Genomic DNA, 6304 nt, shown 5'->3' with positions numbered 1-6304 from the left:
ATCTCGAGTTTACCACCGAATCAACAAGTTAGCAAGTTAAAAAAATTAGACCAAAATTTAAGTTATTTTTTATTGTTTTTTGTCTGTTTAACATTCAACATACCTTCATTTAGTGTGTTATTCTAAAATACAAAATTCTCACCTTTAATAATATCAAACCCTTGTTTTCTAATAACATCAAACCCTCGATGAGAATGATCTACCACTACGATAACGTCTGCAAGTTATCAGTGATGCATTATTACTAGACTTGATTATTTAAATATTCTGGACTTTATGATTTATTGTTTTGCTTTATTATATTGTTGAAATGTTTAATTAGTATGTTGTTTATAGATATTTTGTTACATCTTTACATGAAGTAGACTCTTACGAATCTACGAGTTGAGTCCACAAGTCGAGTCTATAGAACTCTCACGAGTCCATATAAACTCTCGAGTTTGATAACCTTAAATACAACTACTACTATTTCTTTTATGCTCCTTTACTTTACTTGTTTTTTTCTAGGTCATATTCATATCACAAGCCAACACTTGGATGCCTTGGGACAACAGCAAAGGCAAGTAGGCAACTGTACGATCAAAACCTATCACAACAAACTCAACTCCTTTTTATCCAGTTTCTCTCCCCACACATAAATTAAGGAAGATGCAATGACACTCTACGGTTTCTACAATTTCTCAAATGACCAAGACCTAGACAAAGTATACACCTTTGGCCTCTGCAGAGGTGATAAAAAAAAGCAGGATGAGTTACGTAGTTGCCTCAATAAAATCCTAAACCGACAAGAGGCAGCAACTCCAAAACCGCTCAATATTTGGCGTCATAGGAAATCAACCTTCAGGTAGAGACGTGCTTGATGGCACCAAGAACGAAATGGGATTGATGGATCAATTTAATGAAGCGCTCAATAGTTTGGTGAGGAATCCATTTGTGGATCTTTCCCCCCTACCATCGCTCTGTTGGAAACCTCCCAAGCCTATGCCTGCACTGGCACGAGGCCCAGGCTTTGATCGGCGTGAGCAAGAATCACCTCGTAGAGAGGGTCCATCAACAACGATGGGGATAGGTTTGGAAAATTTTGAGAGTTAGGTAAGACGAACAGGGCGCTGATCATGTGGCTACGGCAACGAGGCAGACAGAAGGGAGGGAGAAAGAGAAAAGGGTAGTTTTGTGAAATAAAGAGAAAGTGGGTGTATTAGTAAAAATGGGGGTGCAATTAGCAATTAGCAATTTCCATATCCATGTAGATTCTAGGAAAAGAACTTTTATTTTTTCAACCAAAATATTTTTTTAATATTATTTGAGAGAAAAAAGAAATTTGGTTTTTTTTCTCCATGTAAGTAAAGTTTAGGGAACTCAAGTTGAGTTTTACCACTAATGCAAAAAATTTATAAAAGTTCTTCCATTTTATAACCAATAAAAAATGACTAAAAGACCAATAGGTTCTTATCCTATTGAGTAAAGTCAGTCTGGATGAGGTCGATGAAGACAAATCGAAAAGCTTTGTTTTCAACAGGGGAATTTTGCAGACACGCTCTATTTATGTGATATTGATTACTAAAATTATTTAGCCTAGCTCTCATTCTGCTTTGCCCATACCAAATGCATTTGAGAAACAGCTAACCACCCCGACATTAATTAACAATCCATGAAACAGATCCCCACTCTAGCATCTAGTCTTCATGACCTCCTATACAGCACATGTTTGGAAAAATGTCTATAAAAAATACCCCCTTTTACCTCTTCCAACGCCAAAATACTTCCTTCACCACATCATATTCTTAGAACTCCACCTCCATATTACAACACCATACTGTAGAATTAATATTTAAAATATTGTAATCAAGGTGCATTTCCATTTTTTAAGTTTTCCATTTTCATATGTAATTTAAGTTTTATTTGCCATTTTTTATAAAATACTTTGTTCTTTTTTTTGTAATATTAGTTGGTAAAATAATGACATTCTTTTAAACAAATATTTTATTTCTATTTCTATAGTCTTTATTATGGATATAATTATATTCTTTCTTTGTTTGAACAAAATATTTAAGTATAATTTATTTTCTATTTTAATAGTATTTTCCTTTCATAATATGTTGTTGCTATTTTAAAATTCATAAATGACTTTATTTATAATAAAATGACCGAGAAATTCTTACATGGACACAAACCTAGCATCTCATCCTTATATACAACCAATAAATAATTGTCAACTAATAAAAAAATAATTAATGCCAACTTTTTAAATAATATATAAATAAAAATAAAGGAAACTCATTATTCTTCCTTTCATTTATGTAACATTTTCATTATGGGTATTCGGTTGGAGAGAAATTTTATATTGGGAATCCTGTTTATCCATGTTTGATATCTATTTGAAAAAAATAACATTATGAAAAAAGGATGTTTCCCATAATGTTTTTAAACTAGTTTCCTAGGAAAACTTTCCAATAGGTGGAGGTGAGAATCTTACCTTCTTAACTTAAATTTTCTTTTATTAAAGTGAAAAATTTCATGTTACACTTATTAAATTAGGATAACTAGTAAAAATATCTGGTTACATTTTTATTCCCTAAAAACTTATTAAGGTAACAAGTAAAAATTTGAAGCTATACTTAATTTTTCTTTTAGTTTTTTTCATTTATTCTTCATTGACAATAATCAACCAAACAAATCTTATTTATTTCTAGGATTCACAATTTTCGGGTATGAAAAAACTTCTTTCATAACCAAACGCGTCCTAAAAGCTTAAATGTATATATGACACTAATATAATATTTTCTTAGATTTTATTATATTTCTTAGACATAATTTGAAAATCCATAAAAAAGAAAAGGGAGAAATCTTATAATAAAAAGAGAGAAATATAAGAAAAAAATAATTTGTCTTATTTAACATAATCTTTTAAGAACTAAATAAAATTGTTATATTATTTTTATTACCTTCCAATCAATAAAACAATAAAATACAATAAAAAAAGCTAAATAAAGACACAATTTTTTTTTTATAAAAATGCTAGCTTACGGAAGAATGAAAAAATATAAGACTATTGAGTTTTGAAAGAATTTTAATTTTAATTTTTATTAATATTTATAAATCATAATATTATTTTTATTCTTAAAAATATTTTAAAGTAATAAAAAGATATCGTTAATATCTCCTTTTCATTTTTATGTTAATACCAAATTAGGAAAAGAAGAATATTCTAAAAAGAAAAGAAGAAAATAATTTTATTTTCCTTTACTCCATATTGCAATTTTTATGTTGGATCAAAGCTTGAAGCCTTGAAATTTGTCTTTAGATCTTAGTTTTGGTTTGATGATTACAATGTCAAACAAGTTTTATAGATGTGACATTTGTATTGATTGTTTTAGTGTAGGCATGATGATTGATATGGTTTAAGTTTTTCTTATATCCATGCTTAGTATGAATCAAAGATGTTAGAAAAATGGATTGATCTCTAAGTTTCGTAAGAGCAATGAGTTCAACACAGTATAATCGGTTAAGAGGTGTTGTAATCAGTTACAAAGTGTTAAAACGCAGCAACATAAGTCTCTTCTGCTTGAAATTTGGCAACAAGTAATGAACTAATTGATTACCAATTTCTATAATCAATTGCAAAGCCAGTTTCAAAAGAAGGAGGACTTTGTAGCTTGAGATAATTGATTACCACGTATTGTAATGATTGGACTACGTCTAGAAACTTAAGGAGCTCTCTATGTGTTTGTTAGTCGATGAATACGACTAATTTTTGTGTATGAAACCTGTGTATATTGTATCAAACTTTTCCAATTTATGGTTGTTTTGTAATACTATAAGTCCTTTTTGTTAAATATAGGTAATAGATAAGTTATACTTTTGTTTTGTGCGTTTAATAATCAATTTCTCTCAATTTCAGGTTAAATAGGCAACTTTGGCAAAGTGCTATTTTTCACTCTTTTGCTAAGCCAAGCTACTGGCTTAGCGAGAATTCGCTAAGCGCAACCTTCAGTGGCTAAGCGCGAGGAAGAATCCAGAAGAAGATGAGCAGTCAAGTTCGCTAAGCGCACAACTCTAGGTAATCAAGCGCACCGCTTCAGCTCATCCACTAAGCGAAACAAGCGCGCTAAGCCAAAATACACTTATGTGCGCTAAGCGATCTAGATCTGCGCTAGGGAGTTTGACACTTTTCTTGAGAAGCTCTGCATGCACGAAGGTTCTAGAGAGAGAAAGGTCCAAGTTCCAGAGAGTTTTGAGAGATTTTGCTGTGTGAAGATTTGCAGAGACGCGAGTTCAAAGCGGAAGCCGTTCTGAGAGCTTGAGATGAGTTTGTGAGTGATTGTGAGATCCTAGATGTTTAGGAATTTTGCTCATCATAAATGAAATTCTGATACCAGGGGACAGATGTCGTACAGGATGTCACGACATCACGCTTCAGAACATGCAGATTGTATGTGTCCGTATGAACAGATTAAACAAGTAAATAACACAAGAGAATTGTTAACCCAGTTCGGTGCACCTCACCTACATCTGGGGGCTACCAAGCCAGGGAGGAAATCCACTCTCAATAGTGTTAGTTCAAGGTCTAACAACCCCTGTTTACAACCTTCTCACCTAACCACTACCCGTGCGATCTCTACCTAAGACCCAATCTTAGATATGAGAACCTCTGCTCACTCCCTCTCACTCACACTCCCGTGTTTACAATTAATTCAAAGACACTCCAGAGATCAACTCTGTACAAAAGGGATCAACCCTACACAATAGAGATCAACTCTAGACACAAGAGATCAACTCTACACACTCAGGTCCAACACTTGATGTTAGTATACCATCAAGGTGGCTCACAAAAACACTCAAGTCCCAAAACACACAAAATAACTCTTTCAATCCCGGACTCGGTACAGAACTCGTGCAGCCTCCATGATTATATAGCCGTGTACGATTCTGGGCTGCAAGTTCTTGATGCTGGAGGAGATCTATCTTCTTCTGAAAAATCTGCAGTTAAAGAACTAAAAGATAACTTTTGATCTTTTAGTTTGAATCTTTAATCTTTAATCTTTAATCCCTGAACGAACTCTTCTACTTTGAAATTCGAACTTTAATGATCTTTTAATTCGTTCCTAAAGATAGATCTTCTAATCTCTTGCTAACTGCACAATAATCTGTTAAAGATATAACAGATTTATATGTCCAGTATTATCGGGCCAGATGTCAGGACATCGTATCCGACATCTTGGATCCTGCAGCTTCAATGCTTCACTTGACTTTTATCTTGCATTGTACAGCACTTCCAGTATTCTCGAGCAGGATGTCAGGACATTGTATCCGACATCGTGGATCCTTCAACTTCAATTCATCACTTGACACTTTATCTTGCCTTGTGCATTATGCAGCCCGATCTTATTCCTTGACATAACGTTGGACATCATGTGCAGCAACTCCAGCTTTCCTTCATTGTCTAAGTGCTTATGTTTTAACAAAATCTTAGCCAACCTTTTTAAACTCAGTAGTGCTAAGCACTAACAATCTCCCCCTTTGGCAAATTTTGTCTAAAACATACTTAGACACTTCCTGAGCAGGTACGAGCAGTTATGCATGTGGAATCAGCAACTTCCATTTTCAGAGTAATCAAGCACAGCGGAAATTCTTCAAGTTGCTAATCTACAAGTCTTCTCCAGGATGTCAAGACATCTCGCGTGACATCAGCTTTCTGCTTCTGCTCCCCCTGTCTCCATGCTTACTGCTTCATCTTCTATCAGCTACTAGTCTTTTCCAGGATGTCGAGACATCTCATGTGACATCCGCTATCTGCTCCCCCTGTCTTCATGCTCCTACTGCAGCATCTTCTAGTAGCTTACATCAATCATCATCAGCAGCAGCAGTCTCCCCCTCAACGTCGTACAACTCCCCCTCAAGGTTATGAATCATGCATACATCGTTTCCTACTGCCATACATCATACATAGTATCCTACTACTCAGAATCATGCATAATAGCAAGCATAATACTATTACTCCCCCTTTTTAGACATAAATTTGGCAAAAGTAGGATGCATGAAATTAATGTGCAAATAGTACAGACCAATAACAATGAATTGTTCAAAGGAACATGCCCCTATATCTAATAAAAGTAAAAACAAAATTAAAGGTCTGATGATCATGGGGTGGCTTCAGAATCATCATCGGATTCTGTCTCTTCTGCTGCATCTTCCTCTTCCTCAGCAGCTTCTTCTTCTTCTTCAGCTGCTTCTCCTTCTTCCTCAGCTGCTTCTTCATCATCAATGCCACTCTCTGAGAGCCTTTTGATCAGCAGTTCTAGCT

This window comes from Glycine max, chromosome 17 (genome assembly GCF_000004515.6).
Source record: "Glycine max cultivar Williams 82 chromosome 17, Glycine_max_v4.0, whole genome shotgun sequence".
In the NCBI taxonomy this organism is placed as follows: Eukaryota; Viridiplantae; Streptophyta; class Magnoliopsida; order Fabales; family Fabaceae; genus Glycine; species Glycine max.
Note: the sequence above shows the minus strand (reverse complement) of the source record.